We start from the raw sequence: 26387 nt of genomic DNA on the forward strand, positions 1-26387 counted from the left end.
CCTCTTCAAGTCCTCTTTTGGTCCTCATTTCACAGTAAAATCCAAAGCCCTTACAACTCCACAAGGCTCACTGTGCTTAGATCTCCTATTATCTGTCTAACCTCGTCTTGTAACTCCAGCCATGGGGTCTCTGTGCTGTTCCTCAAACACACCAGGCTCACTCTTACCCAGGGCCTTTGCACAGGCCATGTCTGCTGCAGGAAATGTCTGTCCTGGCTCACTCCCTCACCCTCTCAATGAGCCTACCATGATCACCATGTTTAAAATTGCAGTCCACCCTCCCTCCCACCCTAGTCCCCTTAAACTTCCTCTACTTTGTCTTTCTGCAACACACCTTAAGGTAGACATTTTAATCAAGTATCTATTATTTGCTGTCTGACTTCCTCTCTCTACCCTACCCCCTACTCTTCTTATTAGAACATATGCCCCACAAAGCAGGAGTCTTTGTCTTTTTCACTCTGCAGCCCAAGGACCTAGAATTCTCCTAGACATGTCATGGGCAATAAATGTTTGTAGAATGAGGGATACCTTCTCCTTCTACCTTTTCCCCAAGTAGACTTCATTCATTCTCTTGGTTTCACTTATACTAAACCCACTCCCATCTGCCTCTGTACCTTTGATCTTCTCCTGAGTTCTGGCTGCCCACCTGCCCATCAAACATCTGGACGTCCCACAGCCACTCAAACTCACCAGGTCCAAAACCCATGCACATATTCATCATACACAGTGCAGCTAAAAAAATACTTTGAAAATTCAACTCTGATCATGTCACACTCTGGCTAAAACGTCATCAATTGTTTCCCATTACTCTCAGAGTCAAGATCAAAGTTTTTACATTCCTTTCATAACCTGGTCCCAACTCACTTTCATTGGTCTACACTCCTCTCTTTACTCACTGAAGCTGGACTGACCTTCTTTCAACTCTTCAAAAGTGCCTCATTCCACATGAGCTAGAGCTCTGCTTAGCTAATTCTACTCTTGGCTTGAACATCACTCTTTCTAGGAAGCCTTACCAGATACACTGAGGTTGGATCTTCCTGTCTGAGATCTCAATATTGTCTAGAGGTGCCCCCTTCATAACATTCGGTAGAGCAACTAACAACTCATTTAATACTTGTCTTCCCTACAAGGCTCTAGACTGCATGAGGGCAGGATCCACATCTGCCTTATTCCCTCTGTACCCTGCAGAGCCCAGATCAGTGCTTGGCACAGAGTAAATATTTATTAAGTGCTTATTAAATTAATGGATGAAGTAGTGTGGCTACAAATGAACTACGCTATGCTCTCATTCTCCACTCCCACAGTCCTGAATCTCTCCTTGATATGTGCAAGTCACCATGATAGGAAGATGGAAATGGAAGATGCCCTAAGCTCTGAGCCACCAATTCCATGCCTAGAAAGTCTGCCCTACCCAGCTAGCCAGGGGAGCGTTCATTTTAACGCCAAGAGGTAAAGGAGGAGGTGAATGGCAAGATGGAAAGAATGCTATGTTTACAGTAAGAAACATAGGGTTAAAATTCCCAATTCTGCCTCTTATTAGCTGTGTGGTTTTGAATGGGGATCCCCCCACCAGCTTCACTCTCTTCATCTCTAAAGCATGGATAATAATCCCTACTTCATAGGCCTGCTGTATTAAATGAGATACTGCTTATGCAAATGTTTCATAAACTCTAAAACCTATCACATACAAATGTTATTGAGTACTGATTATAGCAACTTGTGAATAATTACATTTGAAAAGCCAAATGCAGTTTGGGACTTGATTTATGGGACTTACTTTACTCCATTTCATTAAATAATTGGACAATCACCCAAGAAGAGAAGCATACAGAAACTTCTCAAACAAAATATAACAGTATACATATGCATATTTTACCACAATTTTTTTCTAAAGTCAAGGAAGTAGAGAGAACATTACAGACAGATGATGTCATCCTGGAAGTCGCTTACATTTCAGATGACGTTTTCTGTGTCATTGATTCTTTTTCCTATTATTTTGCCATTACTATAATGTTTAATTATTACAGCTTTACAATAGAAGTTAATTCCTGGTGTTTCAAGTAAAAAGAATTTTAGACGAATCTCAGGCAGTGCTGATGAAAAAAAGGAATAAAAAGGGAGATGTAACCACAAGAAAATAGTAACAACATATAAATAATTATTGATATAGGCTAGATTTTGCAGCAACTTCTCCAGCCCCCTTCCAGCCTTCCTCCTGGAAGCCACTACTCCACGCTTGGGAAAACGACAGAGGATGCATTTGGCAGAAGCTGTGCTCAAGCTCCAGACTTAACAGAGGTGCAACCTCCTCTGGCCCAGAAGAGAAACTGCTTTCTGTGCCTCCACAGCATGATTCGAGGTCAGCACACAGCAGGCGCTGACTGAGGCCAAGCTGACTCCCCTCTGTGGGTCGTTCTGTAGACATTTAGGATTCTACCTTTAACCCCTCCTTTTGCCCATCATTCCTGGTAAGGCATGAAGGTAGAGCCCATTACCAGAAAGAAGTCTTACTTTTAGCAGATTAGGCCTAACTATAGCCAAAGGATTCTTTATTTTCACCAGAGAGGTCACAGGGAGACCTCCTCCATGGGCACTGGAAAGTAATTTTCCCTGCCTCCCTACCTCATTCACCTCTCTGTTCTCTTCCACCAACTGCCCCCTCAAGGAGAGTCTGAGCGTCACCTTGGAAGGGCAGCATGAGTCACTGAGGTTCTGAGTGAATCTGGAAGAGGCACATCTCCAAGACAACACTTTCGTCTTGCCAGCACTGACCACTTTGATAGCACTCTTGCCTCACAGCAAAATCCCCAGCCTGAGAAGATGGAATAATACAATTACACATCCACCCACTGCCCAAACCTGAATTCATTTCTTCTGCCACACTTCCTCCTGCATACAGACTTTCCTGCAAATACGCTGATACATAAATACACCGGCAGACTGACGCAGATTGATGCATCAAAGTGGAAACAGTCAGTTTCTCTGTGCCAATGAACAATTCCATCTCAGTGTAACACAGGGAAAGAACAAAACTGAACAGTTGCTCTGAACTACAAGCTGGCAACCAATATTCACAAAGCCTGTGACGAATCAGACTCACCCTGCTTTCCACTGCAGGTGGGAGCAGTGAGAGCTGCGTCCCTGGAAGACGTCCACCTGCAGCTATCTCCTGTCCCTGCAAACGACACACAAGCTGTGAAATAATGATGTCAGCAGTCCTCTTCCTTAGGCACGTGGGCAAGGGCTCTCGGGAAGACAGCAAAGACCCTCACAATTCCCCAAACTTAATTCTCAGTCCCACCATTAGCTTCCTGGATGACCATAAACAAGTTGGGTAGTCTCTAAAATGTGGGATGTTTGTGATACGACCCACACGGGACATAATCAAATACACTATTTTCATTTATAGATTTCTAGTTACTATTTTTTAAAAATAATTTCGTCTTCATATTTTGATCTTAAAATATATAATCATGTAGAAAAACAATACATAATCATTATAGAACATATGAAATTACAAAACAAGAAAACCCAAATCACTTCTAATTCCATGACCTAAAGGTAACCACTATGAACACTGGACATTTCCTATTAACTTTGTTTGTGTTTTAAGTATGTAGACATAGACACAGATAAATGTGTATGCGTGTGTGGACATATATGTATAGTTTTGTACAAACTTTATGTATTTTAGCCTGTTTTATTAATTGTGGGGATGAAAAAATGTTGCCTGCCGTATCAGCAAAGGATGCTGCTGCCATCAAGCCATCCGCCACTACTGCCTGAGGGAACTCCAGATGGAGACAAATGGACTGAGCACTGCCAAGCCTTCAGCCACTGCATCCACCCCTAGTGGTGCACCTTGAGGGGACTCAGGATGGGAAAGAGCAGGATACTGGCCCTAGATAGCTAAGGTACATATCAAAGGAATGATTTCAAAGAACCCAGACTCTTGCATCTTCCTATACATAGAAAAAGCACTAAATTCATTAACCTGAGATGTCTGGTTTTCATTAATACAGTAATCTTTTGGAGGGAACTCTAATTTGAAAAGACACATGCACCCCAATGTTCACAGAAGCACTATATACAACAGCCAAGACATGGAAGCAACCTAAATGTCCATCAACAGGTGACTGGATAAAGAAGTTGTGGTATATTTAGACAATGGAATAGTACTCAGCCATAAAAAATAAAATAATGCCATTTACAGCAACATGGATGGATCTGGAGATTGTCATTCTAAATGAAACAAGCCAGAAAGAAATACCATATGATATCACTTATATGTGGAATCTTAAAAAAAAGACAAATGAACTTATTTACAAAACAGAAACAGACTCACAGACACAGTAAACAATCTTACAGTTACCAGGGGAAAAGGGGTGGGAAACGATAAATTTGTTATTTGAGATTTGCAAATGTTAACCACTATATATAAAAATAGATTTAAAAAACAAATGTCTTCTGTATAGCACAGGGAACTATATTCAATATCTTGTAATGACTTTTAATGAAAAAGAATATGAAAACAAATAGATGTATATATATGCATGACTCGGACATTATGCTGTAAACCAGGAATTTACATTGTAACTGACTACAATGGAAAAAAAAAAGCCAGTAATCTTTTCATGTTCCTACTACTTGGTCTTTGTTGAAAAAAATCTCTATATATCCTGGCTTCTCCCTTACCTCTTCAGAGTAGTCCCTCAGCCATCTGGGAGGCTGCCTCCCGGGCTTTAAGTCCTCAGAAAGTCCGCCAAATAAAACATAATTCTCAGCTTTTCGGTTGTGCTTTTTTTTTTTCAGTTAACAATTAACATTATATCAAGGATAATCTGCTATGACTTTAAAAGTCTTTTTAGAAATGACTTTGCATGAAACTCCATATAACATGCCATCAGAGGCTTTTTGTAAAACCATGTTGTTCTATAAATATATAGAGGGGAGTTACTGTGCACAAAATGTTCCTCCAACAGAACCTGCTATCAGCACCTGTTTTACCAGTACCAGCCCCTATTTGACTCAGTATTTATCAGCACCAGCCTCTGTTTTAGGGTCTGCTGCCTTAGTGACAACCATCAGGAAAAGTTCACAATTTTATTCAGCAGTCATTTCGCTGTTGCTTTTATGAAATGAAGAAAGTCAAGTCTCCTGCAGTAAGAAACAGGACTTTTTCTCTTTCTGTCAGGATTAAAAAATCATCTTAGGGGCTCTAATGATTCCTTGAACAGATGGGTGTGAAACAGAAGCAGTTGTTTGTAACGTACATCAGCCCAAGATTGGCAGCAGGAGCGGGCCCCCACCCCAACACCTGCCTGCTCAGCACAAGACCCCGGCAGGCGCATTTGTGCCAGATTCTTCATTCCCCCCCAAGCACCTACCCAACATGCAGGGTGCACAGACACGGAGGGAGCCTTCAGACTCCAAGTTTTCTGAGCACCTACTTCAGTCTACATTGTTTCAGATGCTGAGGAGTTGCAACTTCAAATTTGGTGGGAAGATTAAAAAAAAAAAAAACCACCAGAATGTTTGCATCTTAATTGAAATATAGCCAGTTTGCAATGTTGTGTCAATTTCTGGTGCTCAGCACAATATTTCAGTCATACATATACATACATATATTCCTTTTCATATTCTATTTCATTACAGATTACTACAAGATATTGAATATAGTTCCCTGTGCTATACAGTATGAGCTTGTTGTCTATTCTATGTATTAGTTAGTATCTACAAATTTCAAAATCCCAAACATTCTTAAAAAAAAAAAAAACAACCAGGAGAGGTAACTGTGGGTAAGGGAATCTGCTATGTCCCCACCCTAATCTCCTACCTAGAGCACCCTGTGACATCAGACACGGCCCATCAGCTGAAGTGGAGGACAAGAGGGACACCCGAGTACCCTCTAGGCATCTGGTGATACCTTAGTGGCAGCACGGAGCTCAGGCAGCCACCCTTTGAAATTGCCTTGAGTAGCACCAACTCCATCCCCCAGGAGATGACAGGCCTGCCCAGTGTCTCCTCAAAGCATCCCTGTCTCCTGTCTTCTCTGTCTTGCCAAATCCTGACTCCTGTTCTGTGATTTCTAGCTCCTATGCTGATGCCTCTTCTACCCAGCCTTTGGCTCCTTCGACTTGTACTCCCGGGAATCAACATTCCTTAATCTCACTATTTTACTCCCTTGTTCCTCAGCCTACAGATCCCTGACCCTGACCCTGATCACCACTGGTCTTGCTATATCCCACGTCATCCTAGATCTAACGGTGACGACTGACAAAGCTATTGCCTCCACCCCTCTAACACGGGTGGAACATGCTGCTGTCATATGTGCATGTGTTCAGAACACGCCACCATCACTGTGACATGCATGCATTAATGGACTGACTCAGCTGGAGGTTCACCATGGCGTACCTGGACTGTGGATGGTCAGATGTCACTCACCTGGGAGGAGGGGGGAAGGGGGATTCGTAGTACCAAGCAGTGCGTTAGCGATGTGCTGTAGGACAAGTCCCTCAGGCCTTGGATGCCAAACCAAAGATACCAAAGAATACATTCAACTAGGTCTTCCCTTTACTGCGTTAATTCCTGAAAGTCAGGTGTTTCGGTAAAAGCCACTGTCCCCTCATTTAGTTAAGGGAAGGTGCAGGTCACCACACATACCCAAAGTGTAGGGAAGTGTTTATGCATTTCCTATAGCCGATCATGACTGTAGGAGTCTCAGTTTCACGTGTCAGAAACCCAACTTACGTGGTCTCAGGCAGAATATGAGGTATCTGTGGCTCATGCAATGAAAAGGTACAGGAGTCTAATTGTCATCAGAGCTTGGATGACGACATCAAACTTGGCCCCTCTCCATCTCTTGCCCTGTTTTCATCTTTACTGGCTACATTTAGGCAGACATTTCCCATGCAATGCAGGAGAGCTCCCAATGGCTCTGGGCTCAACGTCCTGTCATCTTAACAACACCAGGGCAAAGGGAGCTTCTCCCAGGAGATTCTCAAAAGTTCAGAAACTGAATTTCATGGCTTGGGCCCCTGGCCTCCATCACTTGTCTATCTCTGAATCAACCACTGTGGCGAAAGGAAAAGGATACACCACACGGTCTGAGGATTCGGAAGGGGATGGTTCTCCAAAAGAAAATCAGCGTGCTATTATCATAGGAAGAGGAAATTGATACTGGAGGCAAAAATAACAAATGTGCTCTACAATCCATCCCTACGCTCTTGCTACCTCTACACAACCTTCTTTCCATTTGTACAATTTCTGTAGTATCCCTAACATAATATAAGCAAGCCACATGCATCCAAAAACTAAATCACTCCCTCTCCAATCATCGACAACCCAAAATTAGGTCCTGTTTTGTACCCAGCTCCAAACCAGGGGCTCTGGGTCATGTGGATTCTTCTCAACATGGTCTGGATAGAACACCTCAGAGTTTGACATCCTTCAGACTAAATGACAGACGTAAACACTCCCAACACATACAACAGTGTTCTCGTATACAAGAGTGGAGAAAAAACAGGATGCTACAATAAAATGGAAAGGAGAAGGGGAAACAGCACACCATGATCAGCAGCAGTCCTTCTCCTGCATTGTTCCTTTGGACAAGAACGGCAAGGACTTAACCAGCCCATCTGACAGCCCTGGTTCTGCTCTCTGAGGGGACCCCCTCTGCCCGCTGTCCTCCATCCCCATCTGAGGAGGGGAGCCTGGGAGGATCCTTTAGGACCCACCTCCAGATGGTACAGGTTGGAGAGTCAACAGCTTGCCTCAGGGCTGAGCCATCACAGGCCCTGTTAGCCATGCTGAGATTTCTCTGGCAAAATAACTCCCTCAGAAGCTCAGTACTTAGCCCTCTTTCAGTCAATTTGCATTTGGTCATTTCATGGGATATTAACCAAAGCAAGAGATACTGTCCTTAATCTAGACTCTGGCCTGGGAGTTCTGTTTCTTAGCAGCAGCTTGAGGGCTCTCCCCTCCTTCTCAACTTAATGGCCTCCACTTTGTCCTCTGCATCAGTGAAATTCAAAACTGCAGCCTGGAATGGGAAAGCTCAGCTAATCTGCCCTTGCCCTGCAGCCCAGGGGATAATTTTTTTTTTTTTTTTTTTTTTAGCAGAACACAGTTTATTTATTGCAGGGCCGAGCAAGGAGAATGGGTGGCCGTGCCCCAAAAAACCTGAATTCTGGTAATTATTATTTTCATGAATCATTGATTTGTACTCCCACAACCATCTCTCTTCTTCCATAGTCTATGATTAGAAGACTTTTTAAAAATGTTATTGACATAGAGAGAAGTGCAGAAACCATAAAGGAATTATCACAAAGTGAACACATCAGCGTAACCATCGCCAGGTCAAGAAACACGACAGCATCAGGACCCTTGGAAGCCCCCGTGTGCCCTCCCAATCGCTACCCCCTCCCCCGCTCCCCAAGGCCTCCATTCACCTCATTACTAACACCATGTATTATTTCTCCCTGTTTTCTAAGCCAACATAAATGGAACCCTACAGGATGCCTTCTTTTATGTCAAGCTCCTTTACTCAAAATTGTATCTGCGACTACTCAGCCATATGCGGCTGATATGGAGGACCTAAAGCCTGTCTTCTAAGTGAAGTGGGCCGGAAAGAGAAAGAAAAATGCTGTATGACATTACTTATATGAGGAATCTAAAAAATAGTAGCAATAATAATAATGACACAAATGAACTAAGTATTATTTTGGTTTCTTGAATATGTGTTAAGCATCTTTGTCCTTTATGATTGGATTACTGCATTCTGTTGATTCTTATTTTGTGGTTGGCTTTATTCCTTTGATAACTATGTTAAGTTTAAAAAGCTAGAGACCTAATCTGTTCTTAGAAACAATAATCAGTACATATATGAAAACCAAAAAAAAGTGCAGCATATTGTATATATGTATTTACATGCAGTATAATGTGTATGTGCAGTTGAACTGCGATAATTCTACATAATAAAACTAAAAAAGGGAAAAAATAAAGTTAGAAACACTGGAAAAAAAATCGTATCTGCGAGATTCAGTCCTGCTGTTGAATGCAGCAATAGCCTGTTAACGTACTGCAGTACAGTGTTCATTACAGTTATTTACTCAGTCCACTGCTGACAGGTATTTAGGTTTTTCCAATTTGGGACTATTAAAAACAATGCTGCTAACATGGAGAGCCCTAGAGATTACCGTATTAAGTGAAGTGAATCAGACAGAGAAAGACAAATATCATAGGATGTTGCTTATATGTGGAATCTGAAAAAGAAAATACAAATTTCATTTACAAACCAGAAATAGACTCATGGATATAGAAAACAAACCGTGGTTACCAGGGGGGGAAAGGGTGGGGGACAGATAGATTAGGAATTTAGGATTAATAGATAATATATATAAAATAGATAAATAACAATGACTTACTGTAAAGCACAGGGAACTATATTTGATTTTTCTTTTATTGAAGTATAGTCAGATACAATGTGTCAATTTCTGGTGCAGAGCACAATGTCCCAGTCATGCATATACATACATATATTCATTTTCATATTCTTTTTCATTAAATATCATTAAAGGATATTGAATATAGTTCCCTCTGCTATACAGAAGAAATTTTTTAAATCTGTTTTTATATACAGCGGCTAACATTTGCAAATCTCAAACTCCCAAATTTATCCCTTCTCACACCCTTTCCTCTATTCAATATCTTGTAATGAGCTGTAATGGAAAAGAATCTGAAATATATATATATATGTATGTATATGTGTGTATATATATATATACACACACACATATGTATGTACATGTATAACAGATTCACTGATGTACACATGAAACTAACATGAATCGACACTTCAATAAAAATTAATTTTAAAAACAATGCTAAGAATATTTGTGTGCCTTCTGGTACACGTGCACACATATATCTAGGAGCAGAACTGCTTGGTAGCAGGATATGCACACATTCAATTTAAACAGCTAATACTGTACTGTTTTCCAAAGCACCTATTTACATTCCTACCAGAAGTGTATGAGGGCGCCAACGGTTCGACATCTTCAACAACACTGGCATGGTCTGTATTTTTTTATTTTAGCTGTCTGGTAGAATCTATAGTTGGATCTCCTATTTTTTTCATTGCATTTCTCTCATGACAAGTGAGGCTGAGCATTATCCCATGTTTATTTGGATATCCTCTTTTGTGAAATGCCTATTGATCAATCCTGCCCACTTTTCTATGGGATTGTCTTTTTCTTATTGTTTCTAGGAGTTTCAGAGATGAGCACTTTGTCGGTTACACGCGCTGTAATGTCTTCTGCCATCCTGTGGCTTGGGTTTTCACTCTGCAGTGATGTCTTTTGATGACCACGAGGATGAGTGGCAGCCAGGCTCAGGCTCCTTCCTGGTTTTAGTCTTATCTTCTGTTCCGTTTCTAGTCTTCCTGCTTTTGCTGGAACAAACTTCATCACAAGACAGAGGATTCACTCTTGCAATTCTGCAAGGTGTATTGTTACCCAGCTCTCAGCGATGAAAGTCAGAAAGGACTGCTTTTATCAGACAGATTTCTCTTTTTTTTTCTACTTCTAGACGGACTGACTTTGAGAGAAGCTTTTCTCTTTCTCATAAAAGCTCACTGAGAACTTTAAGGAGTAGGCAACACACTCCACAGCCTGAAAAGTTCTACCAAGTACTTTAAAGATTCAGTCTCAGATGGCACATGCTCTGAGTCCCCAAAGAGAATGGGCAACAATTTAACTAGCTGCTTTGTCAGAGCATAACGAAGACTGCTCACTTATCAGCCAGGGATAGGAGGATCCTCCCTAACCTTCCATCCTACCTTAGATGGCACATTTTAAAGTCTATCGCTTGTACCTCCTCACTGCTCAGTACTAGCAAGTACCTAGCAGGAATCATTCACAATTCAAAACAGCCTACGTAAGAAAAGAAAAGGAAAAGGAAAATAAAGGAAAGAAAAGAGGAGAAAAGAGAAGAGAAAGAGTGGGGGGCAGATTTATTCCGTCATGTAACTGAATAGTCCCTGTATAAATCTGTCATAGCTGCATACGGGGGGGGACTCAAGCAATTTCATTTGGACCAAGTTTCTCACCATCTTTCCATTCTACTTTCCTCTGTTAGTTTCATTCATGCATTCAGGCAGGCAGGTAAAATAGCCACCAACAATTCGAGTTAGCATGCTATCAGACCCCCAGGGTAAGGAGAATGTGTCTTTTCCCAAAAGTTCAAACAGAAGTCCTGGAATTGAGCCTCACTGGCCTGCCTCAAATCACATTCCTTCCCCTGGAACTTTGGAGAAGTGTCCCTTCCCCCTCCCTCCACACCCAAAGGAAAACCAGTGTGCATCGCTGAAGGAGGCACAGGGAATGTGGCACAGGTGAAAACAAAAGATGTTCTCAACAGTCATTTACCAACTGGAAGCATCTTAACTTGTGGCAAACACTGTGACTTGTCTACCCAATGGCCATTTCCCCTACCCCTTCTTCCTGACTGATGGAATCTCAATTTGTTTGCTTGGCAAACATGCCCAGTTTCAGGCCATGAATCATACACAACTGGTTTAAACTAAGATTAATAAACACATTTCCCTTTTCCAGATTATTTTATGAATAAAATTCATAATAAGCTCTGTTCAATAAGATAGGGAAAAAACCTGCTGGGAGGTGTGGCTCTGGGAAAGATTTTCCTCCCTGAAAGGAAGAAAGGTTCATGCAGACAGCTCACAAGTCCTGGCCACCCCTGAGTTCCTGTCTCTGGATATAGTTACATGGAGCTGCTGCAGCCCTCTTGTGACCATGGGGGTAAGACCAAGAGAATAAGCAGAGATGCCAACTTAGAACCCTGGCGTCATAGAACTACTCACCCAGCTCTAGAGGTACCACATCCAGCCTGCTTGTTAGGAAAACTTACAGCTGTACAATCCTATTCCATGACTGTTCCCCACAAACACTCGTAAACCTCTCATCATGCAGCAGCCGCAGGGAAGGAACAAGCAGGCATTCAGTCTACTATCCATTGTTGATTAAAACTAGCTGTATTATTGCCAACCCACAGTATACAGAGGACCAAGAAAGGAACATGAGCCACAGATGCTCTTCCTGCCCCAGACTCTATCACTCTTTCCCTTTCCCTTGAATTAGGCTGAACCTTATGAAATTGATGATATTCAGTGCTTTCTGATCTACAAAAAGGGCACCTCGTATGGTTCAACCTAACAGAATCTTTTAACCAGCAGGGATGCCTTTTACACTCTTTTAAAAGAGTGTAATGCTCTATGTTGATGAGCATAGAAGCAGAGAAACGGTTCCCTTCATTTCCTAGCCATGGTGAATCTTTGAGCAACATTTTGTAAAAATAATAATAGTAAACGGTCTAGACGAGATGCCACAAAGGTGCAGCTGTTGCCAAGTCACCCTGGGGAGAAAGCTCCCCAGATTCAAAGATTTTTAAATGTGGTATCTGATCTTGGAAAGCTCTTAAAGAGGACAGACTAATAAGTAAATTATATTAAAGTGGGATAAGAACCAGGAACAAGGCACACAGAAAGTGGGTACCTCTGGGAGCAGAGAGAAAAAGCTTCTCAGGGGAAGCCAGCCTGAGCTAAGTCTGGGAGAATGGTCTGAAAGACTGTGCTTCGCAATAGCTCTTAACTGTCACCATGCATGAGAACCAGCTGGGAAAGGGTCAAAGCCTGAGCCCATTCCAGGCCAACTAAATAAGGACCTTTGAAGGTAAAGCCCAGACACAGGTGTTTTCTAAAGCTCCCAGGTGATTCTAATGTGCAGCCGGGGTTTAGATCCACTATTCTTGGAGGTAGAGTGACGAGCAAGTGATACCTCCTTGCTGCTGACATTCTCAGGTTAGCATGGCAGCAACACAATTAAAATGAGACAAACAAAACTGTAGTTCACATTCACTGCAATGAACTAGCACAGCAGAAGCAAATGACTGCTTCACAGCCCCAAAATAGGTATTTACATCAACAAGACCAAGACACAAGAACTTTTCAGCAATGGATGGTTTATGGGGGTGGGGGGATATGGCTGAAATTAAAAGGTTCCGGAAAAACTTGAACCCCTTAGTCTGGAGGAAGTGCTTTAAAGGATTAAATATACATTCGACTTAACCCTGATCTCAACTTTAAATCAAGACAGTATAGCACAGGGGAAAGAATCAGAAGTCCCAGCCTATTCATATACACCCTAAGTCCCACATTCTCTACCCCAGTGAGGAAAATTATACTCAAATGCAACCAAATCAAACGCCTAGAGTTTGAAAGAAGGAAAACAGGGGAAGGAATGAAGTGAAGGACATTTAAGTACAATAAGCAGTTAAATTTCTTTAATTTAAAAAAAATAGATTTTGCATGTAACCCAGCATACTCCTCTTTCTATTTTGTATCATGTACCTTTACAAAAATAGAATTTGCCAGCCGGGATCAGCTGGTGGATTATGTTGTTGGAAATCACGGTTCCTGCAGCGAGGGCCCAAGGCCTCCAGTGCCAAAAGAAGAACGAGAAGGTTCGATGGGGGTGAACCGGGCGGGCTGCAGGAAGAGCCAGCTCCTCCCTGACCCCTCGTGAGGGGCTCCTTCCCAGGCAGGGCGTCGGTCAGCCAGCCCCCATATAAAGGTGCTAATGGTCTCCTATCATTCCTTGGCTCTCTTTAAAGTACAGCTTTAATATTTACACCCTGATCTCCAATCTGTACCTGCCTCAAAGGACTACATCCAGTGAAAAAGACCTGTCATCGGAGTGTTAACTTGATTGCTTTACTTGTTAGCGAGAATTCCTGGTTATTAAGCACCTGTTTCCCCCATCTTAAATCCCGCACTAGGTCTCCGTTTTTTGTCATAAACCTTACCTTCCTGAGTGTACCACAGGCACTCAAGGCGCCGGAGGCCTGGCAGGTTCACGGATTCAGGCAGACCGAAGAACACTCGGGAACCGTAGGTATCTCCTACAAGCCTTTAGCGGAGCACACAGTCTTCAACGGGGGCAGCAACAGAAAAGCCCCGCTCACCTTATACAGCAAGGCGGACCCAGCCAGGATCTCGCCCTCTACAGGAACCACGTGGGCTAACCATTGCGCTTGCGCAGCACGTCATCGTTACATAACACTCCATGGGTACTGCGCACGCGGGATAATACTGCTGAGTCACTGGCCACAGACATCCTGCAGAGGGAGCCTGATTGACTCCACTTTCTCTGCACTGGGGTATGTTGTCTGCCCCACAGTGTTCTTTTTGCAGGACAAAGGTAAAGAGAGGCCCTCTTCCTATCAGAGAATAATGATGACCACAAATGACATAAACTCAGAATCAAAGGTCTTGAATAAAAACATTAATCTCATGTGGTCCTGATTAATTGCAGTGGTCTCCTGCCGTAAGAGGTACAGTGATGGGTAGGGAAAATTTAATAATAATATAACAGCAGTAGAACAGTTGTCATCATTGTCATAATCAGTAATAACACTGATAACTAATAATAAGGCTGCTTTGCTTTCCTCACATAAACTGCAGTCAACTGAGTAATCAGCTTTAGCAAATGGGTACATCCTGCCAGTTTTGAAGGGTTTCACTGAAGTGAGGAACATCGGAACGTGGTTAATGGTATGTTACATGCATTATAGGTATAAAGGCCCCTGGGCGCATCCCTGGTATCTCTAGATCCGGAGTCAGCGAGTCTTAACAATAATAATCATAGTAATAACTGCCATTATTAAGTGCTTACTATATTCAAATGCTGAACTAAACTGTTTCAAACCTTATTTTCCTTTGCAAAACAACCCAAGGAGGTAGGTATTATCATTAACTCCTTTTAGAAAGGGTGAAACTGAGGCCGAAGGGGCTAAAGTAACTTACCAAGGTGATGCATGTTGGATTTGGTGACGTTGAGGGATTCAGCCCAAATGGGCCACGTCTGAACTCGAGAGAAATCCATGTAGAAAGCCAAGAGAGGACTGAATTTGGAATCCGAAGGCTTGCTTCTGGCCCTGCCCAGGTCGTCTTGTGTCTCCAAACTTCAGTTTCCCTGTGGTAAAATGAGGCGAGTCCTCCTTCCCTGCCTGTGTCACAGATAACTGCAGCGACTGAATGAAAAGAAGGGCTTCCAGGGCAGGTACCAAGTCGGTCTTGCGTCCCCAGCGTTTTGCACTCATTAAATGTTTATGGAAGTTATAATGCACCCAAAAGTGCTGAGAAAGCTGCAGAGCATCCTGAAGTACAAACATGTGCGATTCACGCAGCACTACCACGGGTGGCCACCACGGGTGAGGCTGCAGCCTCGCGACGGCTCGTGGATTCATGTCCAAGATGCAGACACCTCAGGCCTCCAGCCATTACAAAAGAACGCCCTCTGCAGCCTACAAACTACAGCAGGGAACCATGATCATGCTGACTCCCTAGAGGACGGCGCCAGATCTAGTCTGTATGCCTCAGCCCCCTCCAAACGGACCCATCGACTCCAGGGCCCAGCGGTGTCATAACATCTTCACTGGGTTGTCAGTAATGACATCCCTGTGTTTCTCCTCAGATTGCTCAGGAATAGAAAAACAAGAACATATTTCTCCTCAGAGAGAAATGCCCTAGAAGCTGAGGTACCAAATGCCTATCCACGGAGGTACTTCCACCCCAGTGAAGCTGCGATAAGCCCAGCCCCAGCCTGACAAATACACCCTGTGTAGTCTGGGGTGGTGGGACAGCTCAGCTACATACATCCCCAGCCTGTCATTTCTGCACGTTCACAGGCTAATGCCCTGAGAACAAGGCTCCCTCTGAGGTCTGTTCAGCACCACCCCACTCTCCACAGCAACTCAGATCTGCAGGGTCCATGGGGGCCACCTGCACCCCACCAGCCTCCATCAGGTCAGGGGAGCTGAGAGGATCCAGGTGGGGAAACACAAGAGACTGAGACAAACGCACAAAAACCAAATAGATCCCATAGCCAGGACACTCATATTTGCCCACCACAACACGCAGGATGCCCCAGCTCCAGGATCCAGCGAAATTCTGCCCCACCCTACTCTAAAATAGCTCCTCACTTCCCCGCCCCTGAAACAGAAGCTGGGATGGGGAAGTGGGTGGAGCCCTCCAGCTTTATACCTATGTCTCCTACAACACCCCTGGGGGGCCCAGGAAGGCCTCAAAGGAAAGAGGGTGTCACCGTAGTGCTGCCTGGGGACAGATCACCTAGCAGGGATGATGCAATGACGGCAGAGGGTAAGAAACTGTACTGCAGTTTTCAGGCTGCCCCAGCTGTTCAGCGCTGTTCTGTCCAGCAGGTGCCAAACTGCCCATCAGCTCCTGCCACACAGACCCATGCCAGGGCCCAGGTGCCTGAAGAAGTCTGTGGAAACCTCCCCCAGGAGGGCCAGACCCCACTGTCTTGGGTGTGCAGAGGGTTTGCACAGCCTCAACCCAAAAGGCCGAAAGCCCATGACTCATCACAGCAGCACTTTTGCTTTGAGATCTAAGAATCTGCCAGCTGTGGCGTTGAGTTGGGCTCTGAAAATACCAGGATGAACAGGACGCCACACCCACCCTCAAAGTTCACGGTCTTCTGGAAAAACCACAGATGGGGCCAAATGGCTGGGTTTGTCGCTGAATATGAACTGAGGCTATACTGTGAAGGGCTTTCTGAGCCAACCACAGTGCTTGGATTACATGTCAACACTTGTGATCTCTAGCTTTTGTGGGTTGCAAAAGATGATCCAGGGAGTGAAGGGAGAAAATATTAACTTTTCCATATGTTTATTTTTATATAATTAGGACAAAAATAAGATTTATTAATATTCACTACAAGCCACGATTTTCATGCCTTCATTCGGTCCACTCGTCAGTGATGATCACACGTCCTCAAGGGTCTCGAGGGCTCCTGGGGACACGTGGACCATGGTTGACAGTGACAGCTTCGTTTCTGTGTTCTCTTTCAGCACAGCGAGACCCACTCTAGATGACTCTAGGTAAGTGGAATTACAGAGTGAATCTAGTTTTTAACTAAACTAACCATCCCAAAAAGGGGCAAGAGACTTAACGTTTTTCTCTAAAAAGAAAACATGGGTGGAACCCATGAAAAAAGTGAACACCAAGAAAAAGGTAACCCTGCCAACCTGTGAGTCAGCCACATTACAAGGGAAAACCAGTGAAATAGCAACAGATCTCACAAGTCAGCTGGAAAGTTTTTAAATTACCCAGAAGACGATCTGAAGTGTCACTTTGTGTTTACTGTTGGTAACGAGGAACCGAATCTTAAGCATAAATGGTGCCTGAGACATGAGTGAATGACAGTAATGAAACCATCACAATTAACAGAACATTCTAACATACTGTCTGCATTATCTTTAATATGTCTTTTTTGAATTTTTATGCATAATACATTGGTACTGTAAGGCACATATCAAATTACAAGTAAATGAGCACACGTCTGCTGGGAGTGCATACTCAACATGTTGCCCTGCCAACAGTGGGTGTTTTGAAAACGTGCTGGAAGCCACAACTTTAAAACATGCAACCCAGAGCTAGCGTAGACCCCCAGCCAGACCCCCCTGTACCTCCCGAGGACTTCCTTGACTCTCATGCTCAGCAGGAAGGAAAACTCAACAGAAGGAAAACTATTAATAAGGGACGCTAGGCACTGGCATCATCACAACTTTGTCTAAGACCATCCCAAAACAGAAGACCTACCAGTTTAACCAACTTCTTTCTACCACAGCCATGTGCCAGAGGGGAAACAGACCCAGCTAGGTCGAGCTCTGTACTCACAGAGGTTTGGGGCAATTCACATCAATTCCACACATGCAAAATAAAGGAGGTGTATTAGGTGCCTTAATTTTAATGTTAATTCTTTACCTTAATATGTAGATGAGGAATATTCATTTTCCACTTATGGTAGTGATTTTCTTTTAAAATCAATTAACATAAGTTTAATATGAGTGGATGTTAAAATACTAAGCAAATAATTTAAATGCAGTGCAGATTCATATGTCAAAAACTGGAGAGATGGGATATAAATGACTGCAGATTAGGAAACACTGGACTAGATAACCTCCATCCAGTGCCCAGGTCTGAAACTCTGATTATTCTTCTCTCATACAGATAAGCTCAAGTACTGTAAAGCTCTTATAGCAAATAATAGGACTTAGACAAGTGTGTTTCAGTTCTGGTTTTGCCCCACGTCTTAGTCCATTCAGGCTGCTATAACAAAAATACCACAGACTGGGTGGCTTAAACAGCAAACATTTATTTCTCACAGTTCTGGAGGCCAGGAAGTCCAAGATCAAAGTGCCGGCAGATCCAGTGTCTGGTGAGGGCTTCCAGGTTCTTCCGGCCACGTCCTCACCTGGTGGAAGGGGTTGGAGCCTCTTTTATGTGGGCACTAAACCCATTGGTGAGGGGTCCACCCTCATGACCTAATCACCTCCCAAAGGCTCCATCTCCTAACACCATCACATTGGAGGTTACAGTTCAACATATAAATTTGGGGGGAACACAAGCATTTAGACACAAGGACTCTAGCTCTTGATTTAAGATGAACAAATGCAAATCAAAAGATGAGGAATGACTTGGCTCTTTGTGGCGACAACTTCTTCGGCTTGGAGGCAGGGCCCCTGATCTCTGAGCCCAAGCCCCTCACGGGACTCTCCAGGGAATTACTACTATCTCTGGGCAGCTTTTTGTTTCTTTTTCCAGAAAGGGAATGGTTTGTCTGTTCTTTTAATAAAGAACACTCTCTGCTGTTCTGCTGCAGAATCTATTATAGAAAGAACTGACCAAATCCCAGGAAAGAGCAAGCAAACTAATAAAAACGTGAGCTGGAGGCCCTGTCGCTCATCCAGGCTCCATTTCCCAGCAGAACTGTGCGAGTTTGGCGCCCCCTGCTGTCCCCTTTCTGCCTGTGTCTGTGTCCTGTGTTCTCTTGTGTCCTGTGTCCTGTTTCCCATGTTCTGCCAGAGACAGGCATCCCAACCACGGGGGGGGGTGCACTGCAAAATAAGCACTAACCATGGAATGAGGGCACAGTCTTGCAAAAATGCATCTGAAACATCAACCATGTAAAATCCATGACTGTTATGAAAATCAAGTGCAGAGAGACGGCTCTGCATCTCCCCCTCCCTCACCACTACAGTGCATTGCTGTGCGATTTCAGAGGCTAGCAGGACCTGGTGAGCGCCCCCAGCTAGACTGTCCCAGTGTCATCTGGGTGGACTGAGAACACAGTCGTGCCAGCCCCTGTATGCCTCTGCACTGAGGCTGGAAGCAAGGCTAGGGCATTCCAATCATTTCTTCAAGAAACAATAAGCTTCTACACCAAGCTAGCAGGCACTATAAATAACAGAAAGGGTATTTAATACAGGCTAGGGGTAGGGGCCTGCTCTCAAAGGTTTTTCATCTAGGGGGGAAGAAAGGGATAAAAACGTAAGTGGCTAAATAATATCAGTCACCATTTACTGCCAGCCACTTTACCATTATCCCCCATATTATCAATGCTGTGACCTAATCGTTGCCAGGTTACAGATGCAGGAACTGGGGCTCAAAAAGGCCAAAGGACATACCTCAGAAGTGGCAGAGGCAGGTCTCTAACCCTGGTCCACCAGACTCCAAACTCCATGCTCTGCACGCACATCCTCTATGGCTGGTCCTGTCATATACAGGGGGAAAACTTCAGCCACCCACGCTGGTGCGCACAGGCACACGCTCAGGGACAGGGACGGCGCATAGCCACAGCAGTGTGACCTCAGGGGGTTAGAGGAAGGTAAACGGGTGGGATGGGGAAAATACAAATGTTTTATTTCTTCTCTTTTAAAAACAAACAAGGTTTAAAACCCACATAACAACTGATGTGTCGTTATATAAAAATATTTCTAAATGCTAATAAAAATTTGTTAATTATAAAAAATGTTGATTCTTGTTCACTTAGCTGGTGGGTTCATTGTATCTGTATAAGCTCCATATTTGTAAAGAGTTGTCCCAAGTAATAGTTTTAAAGACAAAGGAAAGAAACTGGAAGGGATAAGCATCCTCCAAAGATCTGAACACGAAATCATAAAAACCAGTTTACCCACTTAGCAATCACGTCTGAGCTTGGCTGTGAAACCACAGGTTCAGTCCTCGTGGAGAAAATGCAGCTATTTACACAGCCGCTTTCACTGGGGACCTCTGAGCACTTCACAAACACGAATTAATTGCACCTCCTGTCACGTCCTAAAAGATGGAGGAGTACTTTACAGATTGTTAAAGAGAGTCTGGGGAGAAGGCAGTGTCTCGTCTACCAGCACATCATGAGTTGCACACTGAATTGAGGCTAGAGATCTAGAAACCTGATGAGCAGCCCGCTGGCCTCACCGCAGCTGTGAAGGTGTCACTGATAAAGATGAAGAGGCTACAGCATCAGCTGCTCCCTCTCTTTCCCTGAGAGAGTGTAATGCAACGCGTCTTTAAGGAACAGCCTTTACGGAGAGGTCAGCCTCCCTTTCTTCATATTAAATACACTTCATCTGAAAATATCCTTCCATACATAAATAGAGATCTTTTTCAGGGACAACCCAAACCACATCCTCTGGCTTTTATTTTACATGTCGAGCCAGGCTTTTTTAAGCTCTGGGCCTATGGGAGGATGAGACAGCTCACCTTCTCCATCCTGGTTTCCCCTTCTCTCAGCAGACAGGGTGGGGCAGGAACAGGGAAACCCATGGCATCAGGCCTCCAATGCCAGGGGAGGCCCAGTCCTAGTCCCAGCAGAGCCAGTACAGAGACCACTGGCTCCAGAATCCCCTTAGGAGCCAGAGGAAATGTCTCTGTTGTTTCTGGAACCCATCTCCTCTTATGGGTTCCTCTTACCTGTCTACCTGATTCCCACAGCAAGGGACTGGCCAGGACACTAACAAGGTTCTGGTCCTTGTCATCTCAATTGCCTCAATTCTTTTTTTTTTAATTTTTTATTGGAGTATAGTTGATTTACAATACTAGTTTCAGGTGTACAGCAAAGTGATTCAGTTATACATACACATACATATATTTTTTTGTTTAGGATTCCTTTCCACTATATGTTATTACAAGAAATTGAACATAATCCCCTGTGTTATACTGTAGGTCCTCATCATTTATCTATTTTATATATAGTAATATATGTCTGTTAATCCCCACCCCCTAATTTACCCTTCCCTGCCCTTTCCCCATTGGTAACCAAAGTTTCTTGTCATCTCAATTGTCTCAATTCTTAGCCTCGGGTTAGGCCCCGGTGGCTCCAGGATGCTAACTGCAATCGTTCTAAAACACAAATCTGACCATGTGGGGCCCCCACTGAAAACGCGAGGCCTCCCCAGCAGCGGAGGGGGAACCCTAGTCCTTTGCACGTGGCGCGCAGTATGTGCACCATTGAGCCCTCCAGCCTCGCCTGCCTCTGCTTCCCCTTCCCAGAAGCAGAGCCCCCACGGAGAAATTCCTCATGGAACATCCACAGATGCCCCAGGTCAGTCAAGAGAGAAGAGTCCAGGGCTCAGTGATCAAGTTTAAGCCAGGCAGGATGAAGCAGGCAGGCCAGAAGCAAAGCCAACGAAGTCCCCAACTGTGGATGCTACCACCTTCTCAAGTCTCCTTCTGCGGGCAGGTGGTCAGGGCTTCCAGGGTTTGCCCCTGGAAGACACTGGCACAGTCTACTGAAGGTCTGAGGGTGCAACAGGGCCTCAGGACGCTCCTCAGGCCCGGACGTCGCCCTGCAGGCTCAGGCACCGCCACAACTCCAGCACTGAGACTCCTGGGCGAGGGAAGCACAGAGCGGCCCAGAGCCTGAGCATCTGCCTGGTCGTCTGCACACCTCACACTCACAGCTTTGGATTCACCTTGTGGCCAAGAGGGAGGTGTGGAGGCTCTCCCCTGGGGGAGTAACACGAGCAGATGGAGGTTTGCAGAAAGACCACTCTGGCAGCTGTTTGGGGCCAGGGAGATGATGACTGGAGTCTAGGGGGAGATGACAAGAGCCTAAACTGGGACAGGGGAGCAGGAGGCAGGGAGAAGGGTCATCCATACACAATTGGCCCTGGGTCTCCAGGGCGGGGTGATGATAGGTGGGGAGAAACGTGGAGCCAGAACAGGCAGAGGAAACCGAGAGGATACTCAGGCCAATAAACCAGCAGAGATGGGGGGGTCTGACTTACCATAATGTTTGCCCAGCAGTGGACGCTAAGGACTACCCTTCTCTTTTAATATCTGACAAATTTTACCTCCAGTTTTGGCTCAGATGTCTAGTTCTACTACTAAACTGTAAGTTACTTTATGATAAAAAAAAAATCTTATTTTATTTATCCTTAAACCCCCAGGGTCTAACACTGTACCTCACATATAATCAATGCTTAATAAATGAGGTCAATAAGGTCTCATTGCAGACAAGAATATATAGAGGTATAAAATTAGTGGGAGAAGCCGGAAAGTAGAGTGAAGCCATGTTTTAGGACGTTGAATTAAAGGGATCTTTGCGTACTGATACTTTATGTAATGGGGAATCACTGAAGTTTTATGAGAAGGAGAGTAATTTGATCAGAGCCATGCTCAGGAAAACTAAACTAGCCAAGCTGTGTTTAATAGATTAGAGCAAGGAGGGACTGGAAGTGAGATCAGTCAGAGAGCTAGAGCAGTATTTCATCATAAAGAACTCCTGTTGAGAGTGTCACTAATGGTCCATGGCCCCATTCTACAGAGTACAAGTGAAGTCACTGACCATTAAATTGAAAATCACATCTCAGGAATTCCAATTAAGACAGACACCAATACAGTATAAAACCTTATTGTGCTAGTTCGAATATTTGCCTTTGCTGGGAAAGCCTGCTCCTTCAGATGCCAAAAGCATTTACAGCTCTCCTAAGTCTGAGCCCGTGCCACCTCGGGAGTTTGAAGAGGTTCACATCTGGCTTTAATGACCACCGTCTAAAGAGAAACATAGCTAGAGAATTGGAAAGGAAGGAAAAGCTTGTGTTTGAGGGTAAAGGGGGAAAGATATGTTTTAGCTCAAACCCTCTAGCTTCTATTTTATAAAACTCTCCATCGCCAAATGCATTTCAGGCCTGGAGTCTCACAGTGCTTACATATAACATAAAATAGGGGTGAAAACTGAAATGCCTCTCGTTCGTTACTCAGGTATGGCAGATGGCCCACTCCTGATACTCAGGGAAACGGACTTTGCTTTTAGAGAGAAAAGCCTATATAACAATGAAGAGTTGTCCAGGATGTGCAGAAATGCTTAATCCCTCGTGCACAGGCATCAAACGTGTACGTGGAATATAAACAGCATTCCTGGTCCATCAGGGACCAGGCCTTGTTTCTCTTCATATCTCTACAGTGCACATGCGTAGCAAACACCTCTATATGTGAATGTGTATGTAACTAGTTGAAGGAGACATCTCTACTCAAGGTATGCATTTAAATTGATCTCTCGCACTGGTAAGCCTATGAGGTTTTTGCAGTTGAGCATGAATCTAACTGGAAACAAGAGCCAAGACATCTGCTTCTTGCAGACACTGTCAGTAAAAAAGTAGGGACAGCGGTGAGTTTTGGGGTTTAGACTGTTCTTCTCAAAGACTTTTGGTTTAGCAATGGGCGCTAGTTGACAAATCAGGCTGCAGTACCTAACACCATGGAGATATATACCAGAGAAACATCAAATATATATGTACCTTTGACAAACACTTACACAGAATTTATTATATGCCAGGCACTATTTTAATCACTTTAAAAATATTGATTCACTTACTTCAATGCTCATAGTAAACCCAGAAGACAGACAGTATTCTTATCCTCACTTACTGAAGAGGAAACTGAGGCACAGAGAGGATACTTAGCCTAACCGGGGTCACGGTGCTATTAAGCAACAGAGTCAAAATCTGAACCCAATCTATACGGACCCGAATTCTGTGTCTTATCACTAACACCTGGCCTCATACATGCCTCTTTTCTGGGTTGCTACAACCATTCTTTACTTGATTTATTCTGTCTGGACTGAAACACTCGGTATGTTTTGAGAATTGGTGCATCCCTTGTTTGATGAATAAGAGTATTTCTCATGTAGATATTGAACTTGTTGAGAATTAAAATGTGATCATCTTTCTCCCTAGACCAATGCTGGACTTAGTCTGATTGCTAAAGACGTGTAAAATTCCAGTATGGAAAAGGGTCTAATGGAAAAACAACTACTTCCATTTCCCAAGGATGCTGCTGGACTTGGTGACTTGCTGCTCCCCTTCTGGTCTCACATCGTTCTCCTAAAAGGGCTAAATCGGGTTTCATTTCAAGGAAGGCCTTGAAAGTAGGGCCGAGGCAAACCCCATTCTCATTCATCCTCCCCCTCACAAATGGCCCCCCTCCCCCAGGAGTAGCAGGCAGACTCAATCTCGGTCCACCGAGGAGCAGCAGCAGAGACCATGACCCATGACCACCAGCAGATCCTTTGCTGCTGGGGCCAGGAGGAGGGAGGAGGGTGTTATGGAGCAGAGCCCTGACGCCTGGCAGAGCAGAGGCCAAGCCTGAAGGGAGAAGGAGCAAAGACAGTAAAGACAGAATGTGCTCGCTTCAGAACTTTGCCCTGAGTGTTTCACATTCCACTGTTCTTGGACAAAGACGAGTGACTCTGTGTGGAGTGAGTGCCTGTGTGTGCAGTCAATGGGAATTCGGCCCCCGTCCCGGTGACTCACATGGACACCACTTCACTGCTGGGCTTTTGGTTGTGTTTAACACGCAGCTGCCTTTGTCACAAAGGAATTTCATTCCCAAGAGCTTTGCTAGTCCCAGAAGATTCATTCCCAAAAGATCATTACAGGTCAAAACTCGATGAACCAAGATTCTTAAAAATAAGGGAACTTCCCTTAGATCTTGGGCACCAAAAGCTTTCTGACTGGGGGATGGGAGAGAGAGTGTATTTTCAAAGTGACAAACAAGATTAAGCCTAATGTAAGCCAATCATTTCAAAAGAAATAACCAAACTTTTAGTGCAATAGGTCACAGGGATCAAAGTACTCCTTTCAGGTAAAGTTTTGATTTCTTCAAAGTACTTTGCACCTGCAGACTTTTTGTAATGAATTGACAGTTCAACTTTGTTGAACACCAAGAGTTTGTATGGTGTTAGTATAACCAGTAAATGAAATTAAAGTTCAGGATTTGTTCTGCAAAGACAATGTGACTGAAAGGCACAAACAATGAAAATAAAATAAAACAAGGCCTTAGAGTCAAACAGACCTGAGCTCAATTCCCAGCCCTACCAGTTGTGTAATCTAGGTCAACTTAATCTCTTTGAGCCCTAGTTCTCTTGTTGGTAAAGTGGAGATAATTACACCCGCCTCAGGGATTTGATCTTCCTGTGAAAGTTAAATGAGATAAACTGTAAAAAGTGCCCAACACCCTGCTACATACATGGTAGGTGTTTCTCTTCCCTGTAAAAATGCAGAAAAGCAATACACCATCATTGTGAAGTAACTTGAATCTGCAAATTTACAAACAAGTCAACCAAAATGGGGGGAAAAATGTATTCAAGGTATTTATTGATTACCCAACACGTGTACACCACAATGAGTGGTATGTGAGAAAACAGAAGACATGCCCTCTTTCAAGAGCTTACACTCAAGACAGGGAGGCAAAATGTTCCCATTAGGCACTTAGCAACAGAATAGTCATGACCAACCTCAAATGAGCCCTTACCAAGTGAGCATCATGCTGACCACTTCAGGAATTGGGTGTCATCTGATCCTCTAAACAACCCGATGAAGTAGTCACTGTTAGTCCCCATTTTCCAGATAAGCAAACTGAGGCTTAGCAAGATTCAGTTACTTACTCAAGCCAGAGAGCTCTGTATGGGCTTCCACAGATATTGACATCAACACAACTAAGTCTTGGGAGAACTGAGAGGTAGATGAAGATGGAGTTAGGCTAGTGATACAAGACTTTTGGAGGAGTTGAGTTGGGCCCCAGAGGAAAATGGGTTTTGGACTGGCAGAGGGAAGGAGAGAGGAAGCAGAGTGAGTAAATCACAGGAAAATCCTCCCACTGAAGGCCCCAAAGGACCACAGGAAGAAAGGGGAACCTTTCTTAGGGGGTAAGGAAACTAGAAAGGGAATTCCTTTACAAAATAGTGCTTGGAACCCAGCTGATCTGACATATAAGAATGATGTCCCTTATTTTTAAAGAACGCACCAGGATTTACAAAATGCTTACACAAAGTTCTCCTATTTGATGACAAGTGGTAACATTTACTGAGCTACTTAGAATAAACTAGGCACTGTACTAAGCTCATTCCAGCCTCAACACGACCCTGTGAGGTAGGAGCTATTACAGTGCTTCCCAGATGAGAAAACAGATGCCAAGTCCAGCTAACGTGCAGCAACAGCAGGGTCTG

The 26387-nt window shown here is 44.0% G+C and overlaps 1 protein-coding gene across 6 annotated transcripts in view; it reads right to left on the reverse strand.

The window, feature by feature from the left end:
• Positions 1-26387, reverse strand: part of CNIH3 (cornichon family AMPA receptor auxiliary protein 3) — a 207778-nt gene that overhangs the window by 141503 nt on the left and 39888 nt on the right. The window contains exons 2-3 of one of the 6 annotated variants that reach the window (XR_010377167.1): positions 19567-19652; positions 18235-18353 (exon numbers count right to left, since the gene is read on the reverse strand). The exons of 1 other annotated variant lie outside the window; for it this stretch is intronic. The gene's annotated coding sequence lies outside the window, so the exon portion shown is untranslated. Of the gene's footprint in view, positions 1-1950; positions 2000-13878; positions 14080-18234; positions 18354-19566; positions 19653-26387 lie in introns of those variants that run through there. 4 more of the 6 variants (XR_010377166.1, XR_004132155.2, XR_004132157.2 and 1 more) reach the window with 4 other exon arrangements.

Source organism: Camelus dromedarius, chromosome 21 (assembly GCF_036321535.1).
Source record: "Camelus dromedarius isolate mCamDro1 chromosome 21, mCamDro1.pat, whole genome shotgun sequence".
Classification (NCBI taxonomy): Eukaryota; Metazoa; Chordata; class Mammalia; order Artiodactyla; family Camelidae; genus Camelus; species Camelus dromedarius.